This window comes from Trachypithecus francoisi, unplaced genomic scaffold, assembly GCF_009764315.1.
Source record: "Trachypithecus francoisi isolate TF-2019V2 unplaced genomic scaffold, Tfra_2.0 Lachesis_group19, whole genome shotgun sequence".
NCBI classification, from domain to species: Eukaryota; Metazoa; Chordata; class Mammalia; order Primates; family Cercopithecidae; genus Trachypithecus; species Trachypithecus francoisi.
This window is the reverse complement of record NW_022681464.1, coordinates 20,008,815-20,026,220: the sequence shown is the minus strand read 5'-3', so window position 1 is coordinate 20,026,220 and position 17,406 is coordinate 20,008,815. Positions and strand designations below refer to the sequence as shown.

Genomic DNA, 17,406 nt, shown 5'->3' with positions numbered 1-17,406 from the left:
ATAGTGTAAATATTCCCAGTATGGCTGATTTCAAACCATCAACTGTTTAAGAAGGGGCACACAAAATTTCTGAATATTTAACAAGTGCAAAGGTTCTAGCACACTCTTGGAAGCCAAATCTGAAACTATCCATAAACTACATCAAGACACATAAAAAGTAGGTGAGAAAGAAAGAATGAAACAATGGTAGGGGTTTAAAATGGAGCTAGGAATTAGCAGATCTAAAAATGCATACTGTAAAGCTCTATAGACACGTTTAAATCCTTACATTTGGCTCTCAGAAGCTTCTAACACTGAAAGGAGAAACTTACCTGGTTCACAGTGTTGTTAAGATAAAAATAAGTGGCATGCTAAGAAGTGCCCGTCTCCTGTTCTTCAAGTAGGCCACATTTCTCCTCCTGAGGGTCCAAGGAAAGCAAAGACTGTGTCACAAAGTGAATATCCTCATCAACTCAGCCTGATGGTCTGGTCTTGAGATTGCAATTAGGTGAAAGCAATGCTACAGAATGCCAAGCCCACTCATGGTCCAGAGCTCAACATTCCCACATTCCCAGCTTAATTCCTGGCAGGTGGAGTTGCGGATGTATGCCACCACCTTGGCGGAATCTTCTAAGCTTTTTCTAACACTCTGACTGTAGTAAGTTTGAAATTGCTCTTCCAGGCAGATTTCCAGACCTGAAACAAGGTTACTGACTCCAGAACCTGACACATGTGTCCCAACTGACAATCAGCACACAGGAAAGAATGATAGTTTCTCTGGAAAACAGGTGTCCACCAGGAGCCACTTTCAAGGACCTGGCTCCTCTACTTGGAAGTAGAGTAATTCCCGATCCTATATTCAAAGTGCGTAAGGAAATGCAAATACTAAACATCTAGGTTCTGATCTACATTGGCACAATGGTTTTACACATCCTAAAGAAGAGCAGAATGACAGTTGTGCAATGAATTGAGAATTTCCTCAACTTTATGGGTCTCAATCTCAAAGGTCCATAAAAGAGAAAAGGTCACCTCATCATTCCCCGGCATTTGGAATTTGGTGAAACAATTTCAGTTAAAAAAATAATTTTTATTGAAGTATAATATACATGCAGAAAACTTCACAAATCATCATGAAAAGAGAACCAGAACACGAGCACTCGAACAAGAAGCAGATCATTACCTGCCCCTAATTGTCCCTCCCCACCAGTTACTATTCTGTAATCATTGACTTTTTTTTTTTATCTATCTTTGAACTTTATGTTAATGAACACGTACAGTAAGTGATGTTTTGTTTCTGGTTTCTTTCACTCATCATTCTTGTGAGATTCATCCACATGGTTGCAAATAGGTACAGACAGTTCATTCTTGCTGCTATGTAGAATTCCATTGCTTGAATGTATCATAAGACATGGACAGGAGGCAGGGAGATACTGTGTAGAAAAGAGCAGGGTCCCTGTCGAGGGCTCCACTCTAAAGTCTGGATCTGCCACCCTAAATGAGAACATGCATTCCTTGTTTTCCCACCTGAATGCTACCTTTTCCAAAACCATCCTGGCCCACCACACCCCTCACCCTGTACCTATAAAAACCCCAAGTTCCACTGGCAGAGGAGCAGAGTGGTGTAGCAGAGAAGGAGAGAAAGAAGAAGCATCCGAATGTTGAGAGTTTGGCCGGGGATGGTCAGGGATTATCTTCCCATTTAATTCCCTTTCCAACTTCCCATCCCACTGAGAGCCACTTCGATTACTCAATAAAAATCCTCCACATATGCCACCCTTTAATCTGTTTGTGTAACCTGATTCTTCCTGGACTCCAGACAAGAATTCAGGATGCACTGGGTACGGGAACCCAAAAAGGCTGTCACACTGACTCTTCGCTGAGCTGCTAATCACTCAAGCCATCCACTGACGGCAGGGCTAAAAGAGCATTGTTTGTAACACACGCCTTCTGGGCCTCCAGAAATCATGGGTAACCCCTAGATGCTGCCGTGGGCCAGTACGGAGCTCGTTCCTGCTGGCACCCAAAGGTATTCGCCTGGCTCCTGCACCTGCTCACCTGCATGCTCCCCCTCCTGCAAAGGGTTTGAGCATGGTGGCTGAGTAAATGAGCCACCCCTGTCACAAGTCCTGTGTGGAGGTCAAGGGAACTCTCCTGTCTCAGATCCATTTTACTTACAACGAGAATTTGGATTGTTTGTGGTTTTAAGCTACTATGAATAAAGCTTTTATGAACATTCTAACCTATGTTTTTTGTAGGACATAGCAGTCATTCTGTGGGATACATACAGGAGGAAATTGCCAGATCATATTATATGTTATTGCTTTAGTAAATACTGCCATAAAGTTTTCCAGAGTGATTATACCAAAAAGATAACATTTTACTCATTTAAATAAGCAAAAATATTTTAGAGCATAGTGACCCAAGCTGGAGACATTGGGACAGATTTCGTACATTAATATATAGCTTGTAACATGACTCCATGTAATCTAATATCACTGTGGATCACAAAATGGATTTGTGAATCCAAAGCAAAGATTTGAGGTTAATCATAATTCCAAGAGACAGAGGAATAAATATTCATTTATTAAACAGACAAGAATAAGTCATTCAAGGTGTGTATGTTAATGAAAGGATTTGTTTCCCATTAGAAGCATTTCTATTAAGATAAGACACAAAGTGAGAATGACTTTTACCTCCTCTGTTATTCAACATTATATGGCAACGCCTATAGATAAGGGAGAGCACTTAGATGCTTGCAAGACTTAGAGAATTGCAAAAGAAGTAAACCTATTTTTATTTGAAGAAGATATGAGAGTATACTTGGAAAGTCTGAGAAAATCAATACAACTAAAACAATAAAATAATTCCATAAGATAAAAGAAGGTAAAATTAACCTTTAGAAACAATAGTCTTTAAAAACACAAACAATAACCAGTTAGAAAATATAATGTAGTGCAAATCCCATTTATAAGAGCAACACAGCATGAAATAAAATATATAGGAATAAACTTAACAAGAAATGTGTAAAATCTAAATGAGGAAAATTTCAAATTCCTGATGACAGAAAACTAGATTTGAACAAACGGAAAGACAGCTCTTATTCTTCTTGTAGGAAAACTCTGTATCATAAAGATGTCAGTTCTCCTTAATTTATACATTTAATGAAATATCAATAAAAATACCAGTAAGCATTTTTTATGATGCTAAGTTCGCACTAAAATTTATACGATTAATCACAAAAGATCACATGTTATATGATTCTATTTATATGAAATGTCCAAAGTAGGCAAATTTATAGAGAAAGAAAGCAGAGGCTGGGGGCAATGGCTCACACCTGTAATCCCAGCACTTTGGGAGGCTGAGGCGGGTGGATCACTTGAGGCTAGGAGCTTTAGACCAGCCTGGCCAACAGGGTGAAACCTTGTCTCTACTAAAAATACAAAAATTAGCCAGGCATAGTGGCGCATGCCGGTAATCTCAGCTACTCAGGAGGCTGAGATATGAGAATCACTTGAACCCAAGAGGTGGAGGTTGCAGTGAGCTGAGATCACACCACTGCACTCCAGCCTGAGCAAGGAGGGAGACTCTGTTTCAAATAAATAAATAAATAAAATAAGTAGAATAGTGATGGCTTAGGGCTGGGAGGAGGGTAGGAGAAAGAACAGGGAATGACTGATAATGGATAGAAGGTTTCTTTTAGGAGGGGTAACAATGTTCTAAAATTAAATGGGGATGATGGTTTCAATATACAAAACATATTGAATATAGTAAAAAATATTAAATTGGACATGTTAAATGGGTAAAATGTATGGTATGTAAATTACATCCCAATATGACTGTTTAAAAATTTATAGTGAAAAGTAAACATACAGAAATTGGAAAACAATGAAAAAGAAAAGACACAAGTCAGGACTAACACTTTCCTATATGAAAACACACATTAAAGCCTCTCTAATTAAAACAGTGAGATGCCAATGAGTGGACAGAATAGAATATAAATTTCAAAATAGACCACAGAATATGTGGAAATTTAGAATATGATAAAGGTTACATCTCATATCATTAGGACAAAGACGGACTTTTTAATAAATAGTCCTGGGACAACTAATTAACCATTTGTAAAAAGATAAAATTAAATTATACCTCACACTTTATACATAAACTCTGAATATATTAGGAAAATAATGTAAAAAATTTTTAACAAACCCAAACAAGCACTAGAAGAAAACATAGGTGAATTTCTGTTTAACTTGGGTGTAAAGAAAGAACTGTGACCTAAAATCCAGAGGCAATAAAAGGAAAGATTGATTAATTTACATTTATAAAAATAAAAGATGTTTGCATGTCAAAAAACATCATAAACAAGGTCAAAAGACAACTGACATGGTAATGGTAGAGAAGTCTGTGTAAGACCAATCTGCAGATAACAACTATAAATTCTGGAAGAAATGTTTTTTAAAACTATCTAAAAATAACAAGCTAAAGGCACTGAAAGGGGGCCAAAAGAAAGCAGAAACTGGACAGGAGTCTGCCCTTCAAAGAAGTGACCCACACTAATGAGTTTTCTGTTTTCACAGCTTCTTGCCTGAAGGCAGTAAGATCCCAGTTGGCACCTCTCAGGGCATCTTGAAATCAAATAGAAACTTTCAGTCTTACTGGCTTGGGGAAATCAAAGGATAAAACTCAGGGCTATCACCACGGCTGAAAAGTGCTGAGAGAAAGCATTAAAAGGAGAGAGCCACAGAAGAGGAGCTCCAAATTCAGAATATAAACTCTGTAAATCTCTCAATGCCCCTGAACTATGCATGTATGAGACAGACTTCAAGCAGCCTATGTAAGACTAAAAGAATTAGACAAAATGTCAGCTGTTTCTCACAACAGCTATGACAGATTTTTGGAATTTGAGTTCAACCAAGTTAATTTTCTGCTTAAATAGAACTTTTTTTTTTTTGACACAAAGTCTTGCTCTGTCACCCAAGCTGGAGGTCAGCGGCACAATCATAGCTCACTGCAACCTCAAGCTTATGGGCTCAAGCAATCCTTGGCCTTAGCCTTCCAAGTAGCTGGGACTACAGGTACATGCCACCATGCCTCACTTATCTTTTAATTTTTAGTAGAGAGGAAGTCTCCCTGTGTTGCCCAAGCTGTTCTCAAACTCCTGTGCTCAAGCAATTCTCCCACCTTGGCCTCCTAAACTGCTGGGATTATAGGTGTGAGTAACCTTACCTGGCCTTTTTAAAACAAAAATTTACATCTCTTCAGAGGAACCGTAAGAGAAGCCATAGGCTGTAGAGCAGGTTGTCCACAATGTCCAGAATAAAATAAAAATTACTAGACATACAGGTGAGTGGGTGTGTGCACACTCATGCACACACAAACAGAAAATGACACTCCATAAGAACCAACACATTGGATTAAGCAGATGAAGATTTTTAAATCAGCAAATGAAACTATGTTCAAAGATGTAAAAGAAGTTCCTAATGAATTGACAAATAGGAAATCTTTGCAGAGAAACAGAAACATTAAATATACCAAGCTCACAATTACAACATGTAAAATAAAAAATTCACTAGATGGGCTTAATAGAATATTGAAAATGTTAGAAGAAAGAACCTGTGATTTTGAAAAAAAGATTAGTCAACATAATTCAATCTGAAGAAAAAAAATTTAACCTATGGGATAATATCAAAAGGTATAACATACATAATTGAGGTTCCAAAAAAGGAGAAAAAGGATGAAGCAAAAATTAAAGTTTTTTGAAAAACAATGTCCAAAATATCTAAAGAACCTCAGTGAACCTCAAGCAGAATGAATATATATATATATGCTATGTGGAGATATATACAAAAAATATGCAAATATAAATATTTGTGCAAATACAAAAATACATGCAAAAAAATACACCATGAACAAGTTAAGTTTATCACAAGAATGCAATGTTGATTTAACATACTAAAATTGTCAATGTCATAAGTATATCTCCACATGCATATATATATACACACATATGTATGTGTGTGTGTGTGTATGTGTGCATACATGTTACTATCAGGTTAAAAAAATTATTGACTGGGCATGGTGGCTCATGCCTATAATCCCAGCATTTTGGGAGACTAAGGTGGGAGGATTGCTTGACACTAGGAGTTCGAGACCAGCTTGAGCAACACAGTGGATCCCATTTCTGCAAAAAAACAAACAAACAAACAAAAAAACAAAACAAAAAAGACAGCCAAATAAAAATGGTAAATTAAAGTCTGCGTGTGGTGGCTTATGCTTGTAATTCCAGCACTTTGGGAGGTTGAGGCAGACAGATCGCCTCAGCTCATGAGTTTGAGACTAGGTTGAACAACATGGCAAAACCCCATCTCTACTAAAAATAAAAAAATTAGCCAGGTGTGGTGGCATGCACCTGTGGTCCCAGCTACTTGGGGGGCTGAGGTGGGAGGCTCACTTGAGCTCAGGAGGTGAAGGTTGCAGTAAGCTGAGTTCACACCGCTGCACTGTAGCATGGGTGACAGAGTGAGACCCTATCTCAAAAAAAGATAAATTGCATAGAAGGGAATAATAATATAAATGATGGCCAACTTTTCATCTGATAAAACACAGGCCAGAAAATAATGGAACCAAACAGTTGAAGTGCTGGGGTAGGGGGAACACTGTCAACCTAGAATTTGATATCCAAACAAAATATTCTTCAAGAAGGAAAGTAAGAAAAATATTTTCAGGCAAATAAAAACTACCTGAGTTCATTGCCAGCACATCTACACTATAACAAATGCTAAGGAATGAGAAAATAAAGCTGAAACTAACAAAAGAGAAAACAGACAAATGATAGACAAATAACAGAGCCAAAAGGTGGTTCTTCAAAATATGCATAAAAACTATATACCTCTACCTAGACTAAGAAAGGATAAAAGAAGACACAAATTAGCAATATCAAGAATAAAATCAGGGACACCAGTATAGAGCCTATAGACATTTAAAAGATAATAAGGCAATATATGAATAACTTAATGCCAATAAATTTGTCAATTCGGATAAAATAGAATAATCCTTTGAAAAATAAAAATAACACACAATGAAAAAAATGTTACTAGCCTTATACTTAGTAAAGAAATTGAAGGTATTATCAAAAACCTTCACACAAAGAAAATTCCAGACTCAGATAGTTTCTTTGGTGATTTCTGTCAAACATTTGAGGAAGAAATGACATCAAATTTAGACAAACTCTTTCTAAAACACAAGAGAACATTGTCTGAATCACTTTTATGAGGACTATGTAAATTTGATACCAAAAAACTAACAAATATATTACAATAAAAGAAAACTACAGAATATCCCTCATGAACTTAAATAAATTACTAGCAAATCAAATACAAAAATATATGCAAAAGGTCATATTCCATACACAAGTAGGCATATCACAAGAATGCAATGTGGATTTAACATATTAAATTGTCAGTGTAATCCACCATATTAATAAAATGAAAGAGAAGACAAATGTATAATCATTTCATAAGCACAGACATTATTTCACCAAGTCCAACTGCCATTTATGATAATGGCGAAATAGTGTCCTCTTTTATTATCAAGAACAAGCTAAAAATGTTCACTCTCACCACTTCTGTTCAACATTGTACTGGAGGTCCTAGGCAGTAAAATAAAACAAAAAGAAATAATAGTCATAAACATTGAAAATGAAGAAGTAAAACTCTCTTTGTGTACAAATGACATCATTGTTTACAAAGAGAATCCTGAGGAATTTATGTAAAAATAGCAAGGTCACAGAATACAAGGTCAATCTGCAAAAATAAATTATATTTTGATTAATTACCAGCAAAAAAAAGGTAAATAAAGTTTAAAAACCAATTTTATTTATAATATCTAAAACATCAAATACTTAGAAATAAGGTTAACAAAAGATATTTAATAACTCTATGCAGAAAACTATGAATTTAGAAGACCTAAATACATGGAGAGGTATTTCATGTTCATAAGTTGAAAAACCCAACGCTTTTATAATATGCAGTCTCCCTAGATTGATCTATACATTCAATGCAATACAATTCATAATTAGGTTAGGTTTTCAGAGAAACGGACAAATTGATTCTGAAATTTATATGGAAACACTAAGGTCCTAGGATCTCTAAATTAATATCGACAAGACAGAATATGAGGACTCCCACAACCTGATTTTGAGGCTTCAGTAGTCAAGCTAATGTACACAAAGCAAGTTTATGCAAATACATGAATAAAACACAACAGGGAGCCTAGACCTAGACTCACATCTGTAAGGTTACTTAATGACTGACAAAGTCACCAAAGCTCCAATGGGAAAAGTAAGCACTTTTCAACAAATGATGCTGGAAAAGTAAATATCCACATGGGGAAGAAAATGAATCTCAATTCCTATCTGCACTCATACACAAAATCAATTCAATATGGATGATAGACCTAAACATAATACAGCTAAAATTATAGTAGTCCCCCTTTATCCGCAGTTTTGCTTTCCATGGTTTCAGTTACCCTCAGCCAACCAAAGGGATATGTGGCTCATCTTCCACTCACACCCAAAATTTTTTTTTTTTTTTGAGAGAGAATCTCAGTCTGTCACCCAGGCTGGAGTGCAATGGCACAATCTTGGCTCACTGCAGCCTTAGTCTCTCAGGCTCAAGCAATCCTCCAACCTCAGCCTCCTGAGTAGCTGGAACTACAGGCATGCACCACCACACCTGGTTAATTTGTGTATTTTTTGTAAAGATAGGAGTTAGCCACATTGCCCAGGCTGGTCTTGAACTCCTGGGCTCAAGTGGTCTACCCACATCAGCCTCCCGAAGTGCTGGGATTACTGGTGTGAGCCACTACCCCTGGTCAACTCACACGTTTTAAATCATGTGCTGTTCTGAGTAACGTGATGAAATCTCAGGTCATCTGTCCCGTCCCTCCTAGGATGTGAATCATCCCTTTGTCTGGTGGATCTCCACTGTAGATGCTACCTGCCTATGGGTCATTTAGCAGCCATCTGGGTTATCAGATCAACTGTCGTGACATCACAGTGCTCATGTTCAAGCAACCCTTATTTTACTTTGTAATGGCCCCAATGTGCAATAGTGATGCTGGGCCGGGCGCGGTGGCTCAAGCCTGTAATCCCAGCACTTTGGGAGGCCGAGACGGGCGGATCACGAGGTGAGGAGATCGAGACCATCCTGGCTAACACGGTGAAACCCCGTCTCTACTAAAAAAATACAAAAAACTAGCCGGGCGTGGTGGCGGGCGCCTGTAGTCCCAGCTACTCCGGAGGCTGAGGCAGGAGAATGGCGTGAACCCGGGAGGCAGAGCTTGCAGTGAGCTGAGATCTGGCCACTGCACTCCAGCCCGGGCGGCAGAGGGAGACTCCGTCTCAAAAAAAAAAAAAAAAAAGAATAGTGATGCTGGCATGTCATTATAATTGTCTGTTTTATTATAATTTGTTGTAATCTCTTCCTGTGCCTAATTTATAAATTAAACTTTATAATAGGAATATATGCATAAGAAAAAACCACAGTATATATAGAGTTCTTTACTATCCATGGTTTCAGGTATCCACTGGGGGGTCTTAGAATATGCCCCCTGCAGATAAGCAGGGGCTACTATATAGAACAGTCAGGAGAAAAATATTTGCAACCTGAGAATAGGCAAAGATTTCATAGGTCACAATTATAATGATATGCCAGCATCACTTGTCCATGACAAAGTGCTTTACAGAGGCCATTGTCTCCTTTCAGCTAGGCAGTGAAAACAGTTTTCTTAGACTGTTTGCATTGCAATAAAGGAATACCTAGACTGGGTAATTTATATTTAAAAAAAGAGGTTTATTTGGCTTATGCTTCTGCAGGCTATACAGGAAGCATAGGGCCTCGGGAAGCTTCCAATCACAGCAGCAGGTGAAGGGGAGCCAGTATATCACGTAGTGAGAGAGGGAGCAAGGAAGAGAGGAGGAAGTCTCAGACTCTTTTAAACAACCCGATCTTGGGCGAATTAGTAGAGCAAGAACTCACTCACGACTGCAAGGATGGGCACCAGGCCACTCAAGAGGGATCCACCCCTGTGTTGCATACACCTCCCACTAGGCCCACCTCAAACATTGGGGTTGACATTCCAATGTGAGATCTGTAGGGTACAAGTATCCAAACTATATCAATGTCTTCTGAGTGTGTGTGCACACGTGAACTCATGGGGTTTCTTATTCTCATAAATTCTGGCAGTCCTCTATTAATTACTTACTTCACACATAAATTATAACCAGATATGGGACAATATAGTTACTAGGGAAAAAAGTTCATTTTCTAAAAAGAATTGGTGTAGTCTTTGGTAAATTAAGAGAAGAAAGTATCCAGAATGCTTTTCGAGTTCTCTTTGCAGAAGTGTATAATTGTTTTAAGGGTCTTTGTGATGTAAAGTGATTACAGTATACATTCCACCAAGCACCAGGCTGCTCCCTCAGCATGTCCCCTCCTTCTCCTGATGCACTAAAATGTCTCAAATCGGTTGCCAATTGGCAGGTGAATCCTATAAAACTGCAAACCTCTGGTGTAGAAACATTATATAAAAGGAATGTAATTGCAGGAAGCTTTCCACCTGCCCCATTCTAGAGGCATCACAAAGCAGATTTTGTCTAAAGGCTTACCAGAAAGTGGGAGGGCTCCAAAAGGACCTAGAAGTTCCATCAAGCACAACCTGGCATTGTTCATCCCAAATAATTACATTTGCAGAGTTTTATAGTAGCTCACCTCCTAGTGGTTCTTTTCATCAGCCTTGTCAATGGAGGCAATAAACCTCCCTTCCTGTCTGCTACCCCACCCCACCCCTACTGTGAAGCACCTGGGCTTTCTGTGGGGTGGACTCCCCTGTGCATCCCAGCATCAGCCCAGGCCTGACCAGTCTAGCCCAGTCAGGGCACCTCCAACTACCCTTGCTGTGGTGTTTGGTTCCGGGATGAACTCCTGCAGAGAGAGTATGTCTTCATCACAGACAACTAGCAGGCCTGCCCTGCCGAGGAAAGCCAGCCTGAAGACAAAGCCCACACAGGGCAGGAGAAGCTAAGAGAAGTTAAGACAGAACCAGAACCCTGATCAAACCACCAAGCATTTGTGTCACAAAAACTCAGTGAATCCCATCTAATGTTCAAGCCTGTGCATTGGATTAGGTTTTTGGTATCCTGCACCCAAAATATCTTCACTAAAATACTACATATCCTCTGAAATATTAAACAAAAAGATAGTGGAAACTACCAACTACTCGTGTAACAAGTTTTAGAAATCCTGGTCTTGAAAGATGTTGTGTTCAGGAACGACTACACAACCAATGTAGGTTGTATATTTTCATGGGGCAATGACACCTCTAGTAATTCATGCATCATTTTCTACTCACACACTGCTTACTTCTGTAAGGATTTCACTGAGCTTACAACAAAACACCTATATATTAGGATAATTAAAATAAGAGTTAATTATCCAGGGGAAAAGATGGATATATCAGAAAACATCAGTGAAGTATAACTCTTATGTTGGAACATACAATTTAGCTCCGAGTATTCTGTCAGCCAAGGTTAAAATTATTATAGGTTGAGTATCCCTACTCTGAAAATCTGAAATCTGAAATGCTCTAAAATCCAAAACTTTTTGAGCACCAACATGATGCTCAAAAGAAATGCTCACTGGAGCATTTCCAATTTTAGATTTTTTGGTTTAGGGACGCTGAACAACTAAATGTAATGCAAATATTCCAAAATCTGAACAACATTGAAATCTACAACACTTCTGGTCTCCAGCATTTCAGATAAAGGATACTCAACTCAACCTGTATCTTACTATCTGAAAAAGAAAAATATCTGTGTTTGCCGGGAGGTATGACGCTTTTTCCTAGCAGTAGTAAGTAAAGTCTAGAGCAGCTGTAGTTAGTTTGGGAAGTTTAGGCCCCTGAATGCTGACATTAGCTGAACCACTTTAGCTTATCTGTATTTAGAGCATCACTAAAAGTGTCAACATTAATCTATGTACTGGCAGTGTTAGAATGTTATCAGATTCTGGCAGAGAAATGTTTACATCAGCACTTGCAAGAAAGTAGGGTGGGTTGCAGTGAGTTGTTCAAGGAAGTACAATATGACCTCAGCCCCACAGGGCTGTGGTCAGCAGCAGCAGGAGGGCACACTGAGGGCTTGAACTCTGCAGCCCCTCTGCACCCTGAGGACAAACAGGGTAGGGAGGCAGAGAAGCAGAGGGATGAAAAAGGAGGAGGGAAACCATGTGGGGGAGTCCACAGAAGGGCAGCTAAGCTGCAAAACCCTAAAGTACGCAACTGGAAAGGGAAGGAGTACTTCACTCAGCATGTGCTGGCACAGAGGAGAAATATGGAAACACAGAGAAGTTGTGTCCACCTTAAAAGATAAAAGGGAGATTTGCACACAGTTTAAACTAGGAGAGCATAGTTGGGTAACCATAGCTAAGGTAAAGCACTGTTATTACTCCTGTTACACTGACAAGAAAAGCAATGTTTGATTATTTGCCCAAGATTTCATGGTTAATCAGTGATGGAGTTAGGGACCTGATGCCAGGTAGTCCAGCTCCAAAGCCAGCTGCTCACCTCTGGTGACTAAGTCCATCCCATCTACGCGCTCTGACTGGAGCTGCAACTGTGGGAGACAGTTTCATGTGAGCTGTGACAGCATCCCCAACCCCAGTGTGCTGTCCCACATAATCCCACTCTACGCAGCCCATAAGCGGAAGACAGTGAACAGCCTCAGGTAACCTTCAACCAACTGGCAATGGAAGCCAATGGAGAAATGTTCCAGACTCCTGGCCTGCAGCAGATGGTTCTGAAAGGCGTTCTGTGTGCTAACTCTAGGCCTGACAGAATTGAGCTCCACCAACCTTAGAGGTAACCTCCGCTTCTTCTCTGCCCCATGCTCCCTTCTTTGGGAATCACATCCCAAATAAACAAGCTGTAACAGAATGTCTCAGGCTCTGCAAGAAAGGAAACTTAAAGCAAAAGAAGGTATCTGCATTATAGGACATCAGAGATCAGACAGGATCTCATCAAATTCTCAGCAGGTTCATATTTGATTGTTAAAGTCAACAACCATTGTCCTGCTTTGGAGAAAGAAGCTGCAGAGGAGGAAGAGGTTTTCAGTGAAATATTGGCTCAGGGCACAGCCAAAGGCACAAGATTTCAATGAACAAATATGTCTGACTGAGCTATATGTTTTCTGAACGATGACTTGTCCATTTCAAAGTGAGGCATGACAAGAATCACTGGACCATGGAGTTGTTGGACAATGTGTGGTGTTCTCAGATAAATGTACTTCTTTCTTTTGGGCGTTTATATAAAGCTGATGCAAAGGGTTTGTTTATTGTTGCTTGTCCGTTTCCTTGTAAGTGGTGTACATGTCCTTGATTTTAAGCTGGAGAAAAGGGACACACTGATCCTTACTGAATATTCTAATGCTATAGGTATCCACTAAAAAATTGGAAAAAAAAAAAAAAAAAAACAGAACTTTTGGTGCCTAGGGAACAATTTAATCTTTTCCAGGCTCTCCAAGGTGTCACCTTTTTACCAGCTCTTTGCAAAGTATAAGTCAACACACGGCTGAGAAAAAGACTTTCATGATTGTAATATATTTATGCAACTGTAGCTAATGGTTATTACAGAACTAGGGGTTTGCCTGAGGACAGCAAATGACTCAACTGCTACATGTGTGGGGCTCCTCTTGATCAAGGGAAGAGTCCAAAGTTAGTGTTATCCTTTTTGTATCCATCACTTTTACCTCAGTGATTCAACTTATGGTCTAAGACATTATTCAGAAAATAAAGTGCTATTAGAGAATTTCATTTTATGAAACATTTCATGAGAAACTTTTCCAGGAAGGGAAGGCTCGTTACCTCAGTCACCTGAGGGCAAGCTGCTTGCACTGGCACTGGTGCTTCTGAGCTGCTCAGAGGCACGGGGCCCAGACCTTTGATGAAAGGGTACTGGTCAGTTGGTGCTGATGTCTCTGAACTTGAACAAGAACCCAGTGGGTCTGGGACTCAGACCTCTGAAGCGGAGATGCTGGGTGGCGGGTGCTGATATCTCTCAGAGTGACAGGATGAAAGTGGCTTTGCAAGTGTTGAAAAAACTACAAACAGGATCCAACAGGATTCAGTTGCTTCCATGGGAGGAACTGTCTCTGCCAGAGTGAAGAATTATTATTGGGCTGAATTTCACAGGAACCACAAGCAGGGAAGGGGAGGCCACAGCAAGTCCCTTCTCCCTCCCACAGCCTTGCAAGTTTCTATCTAGCACCCTCTATTGACAGAGCCTTACTGGAGAAGCAGAAATGAGATTTGCAGAGTAGCAGCCCCAGCCTCACAGAGCAGAGCAGGGCAGGGTGGGTTTGCAGCTAAGAACCAACAGCTTAATAACTGGCACAGCATCTTACAAGACTTTCGGCCTCAGAATACCAAAAATCTAATTTTCAGATATTGCCTGTGCTTGGAATTCAGTGAAAAAGTAAACTATCAAGGAAGCCATGGAGGAACTGTAGTCTCATATTATGTTGGCAAAGGTACACTCAACAGACAAAGTCGGCCTCGGATAAAACCTGGAAATGGCAAAGGATGCATCTCCTGCATATTGTAGCAACTTCAATTTCAGTAAGATAGAAGAGCAGGCTGAAGAACTGCATTGTGTTCAAGATGCATAAATAGACAATGTTTGGGAAGTCAGTGGAAAATCAAAGGATGCAGAGAAAGGTAGACAAAAAGAAAAAGGTGGAGTTTTTCTGGCATTTAAGAGAGTATTATGCATTGTGGAAAAAGGTTGTTTCTGCTTATAACTCATTGATAAATTTTGAAGAAAAAGCCACGTTAAACTGGCTCTACGTCAGATGTCCCACAGTTTCATTTGCGCGTCTGTGAGAAAGAGGCAAACAGGTAATTAGCCTAACCCTTGGAACTCTTCTGAGCCAGCATGGACTCCCAGAGCATGAACCAACCCACTGGGGCTTCCTCCCCATCCTACCCAGAATAAAACTAATTCATTCAGTTCAGTGAGGTCAAAACATGCAGGGAGATTTTGGAAAGATTTCTGTTCAAAGATACAGGACATGTGGATGTAAAGGACTGACATTTATTTATTTATTTGTTTGTTTGTTTGTTTGTTTGTTTGATATGGAGTCTCACACCCTGTTGCCCAGGCTGGAGTGCAGTGGCGCAATCTTGGCTCACTGCAACCTCCACCTCCCAGGTTCAAGTGATTCTCCTGCCTCAGCCTCCCGAGTAGCTGGGATTACAGGCTCATGCCACCATGCCCAGCTAATTGTCTTTCGTATCTTTAGTAGAGATGGAGTTTCATCATGTTGGCCAGGCTGGTCTCAAACTCCTGACCTCGTGATCTGCCCGCCTCAGCCTCCTAAAGTGTTGGTATTACAGGCGTGAGTCACCACACCTGGCTGGATTGACGTTTATTAATCCAGAAAACTAGTGTTCAAAGACCCTGGACAGTCAAGGTGGTACTGACTGACAGTCAAGAAAAGAAAATAGGCAAATCCTACAGCAATGGTCACTCACAGCCAATGCCCAGGAGGGTGAGGACTTTTTGAAAACCCCAGGTTGGCCAGGTGCAGTGGCTCACGCCTGTAATCCCAGCACTTTGGGAGACCAAGGCGGGTGGATCACCTGAGAGGGCAGGAGTTTGAGACCAGCCTGGCCAACTTAGTGAAACCCCATTTCTACTAAAAATACAAAAATTAGCCAGGCATGGTGGCATGGACTTGTACACTTGTAGTCTCAGCTACTCAGGAAGCTAAGGCAGAAGAATTGCTTGAACCCAGGAGGCAGAGGTTACAGTGAGCTGAGAGCATGCCACTGCACTCCAGCCTGGGCAACAGAGCAAGACTCCATCTCAAAAAAAAAAAAGAAAAAGAAAAAGAAAAAAGCCTCAGGATGAAAATTACAGCCCCTCAATGGGAAAAGGGGCTCCCCTGCACTTCTCCCATCCACCTTTCTGAGAAGGCTCTCAGCTATACCCATCAGCCCCTGCCTTGCCGGCAGTCCCTGGGGCTGGCAGGCGCGTGGTCTCTGGCATGCGTATCATACAGGGCCCTTTCCCATCAAGTGATGATAAAGAAAACATTTAGGTTTAGAATAGGAAAATATGGCAAAATTATGGAGTAAGTGTACAAGACAGCACTGAGGGTAAATGCATTATGCACTTTCTAAAAAGTCTCTATGGCTCTGAGTGCCTATGATTACAGTTCTGAACTCTTTCTGTTGCTATCATCACGTTTAACTTGGGCCACATGCTTCTGTGCAGTGTAGATGTTTTTCAAGTTCAAAGTGACAATGATGCCTTTTATCTCTCTTATAAGATTTTTTTCTAATCATCACCTGGCATTCATGTGCTTCTGGCAACAGATGCTTCCATTCCGCTTTCTTTACTGTTCCATTGTGACTCAGCCGACTGAGTAAATCTCAAGGCTTTGTGGGTGCTTTAATTAGCTCTTGGGGAAAAAAGTAATTATAATGTTGTAATAGTCCTTTAAGAAATGAGATACCTCTAGGATATCTTTCCTCCTCCGAGGTACAGCCAAAGGGCTAAGGAACCTAGAGGTCTCGGGGGATTGGTGAAGCCCCCCAAATTATATACAAGACTTTTGTGTATGTAAGGGGTGCTTTGTGAGAGAAAATGTTGATAGCTTTCACCAGCTTACCAGAGAATTTTTTGACCTCAAAAAGGTTGAGAACCTGTCCAAAATCTGTTTTATGAATGAACAGAACAAAATAAATACACGAGTGAAATGTTATTCCGTCTGGCTTTGGTTTTTCATTTGATTACGGATCCCCAACCCCCGATCCCTTCACAATGTATCCCACACACAGATGCATACACCACACACACGCACTCACACACACAGCTCCTTTAATCGTTAATAGTCATTATTTTTCTGAGCTCTGTCATTGGGGTTAGGACAGTTTCTTTTTAACTACAGACAAGTCAAATGTTGGTCTGCTGACCCTATATTCCCAGGGACTAATAGCAGGGGGAATAATTGGCCTCATCTAACACAATCCCTTTGTCCTTGCGCAAAGAGGCCTCTTGAGGTGGGAGGGAGTTCTCAGAGAAGGCTGGCATCTCCAAGATCAAGTCAGAGGGAGAGGGAATAGCAAAGAGGCCTCAGAGGTCACTATCTGGGATGGAAGTGGGTAGAGGAAAAAGGCACGAGCTGCTGGGCAGCTCTCCACCCTGCTGGGTTGAGCTTCCTCCTGGTTGCCCCTGAACCCAGTTCTAATGCCTGGCATTTCTACAAACACACATACACACACACACACACACACCACTCTCACACAAACCTCACTCACATACCCCACTCACACACCACACACACACACACACACACACACATATCAAGTC

General features: G+C 40.4%; 1 long non-coding RNA gene across 1 annotated transcript in view; it reads right to left on the bottom strand.

The window, feature by feature from the left end:
• The window catches only part of LOC117063978, an 18,487-nt gene extending 1,081 nt beyond the window's left edge, over positions 1-17,406 (bottom strand). Inside the window, exons 1-2 of the long non-coding RNA XR_004429200.1 lie at positions 17,395-17,406; positions 1,953-1,961 (exon numbers count right to left, since the gene is read on the bottom strand). This is a non-coding gene — a long non-coding RNA (uncharacterized LOC117063978). The remainder of the gene's footprint in view (positions 1-1,952; positions 1,962-17,394) is intronic.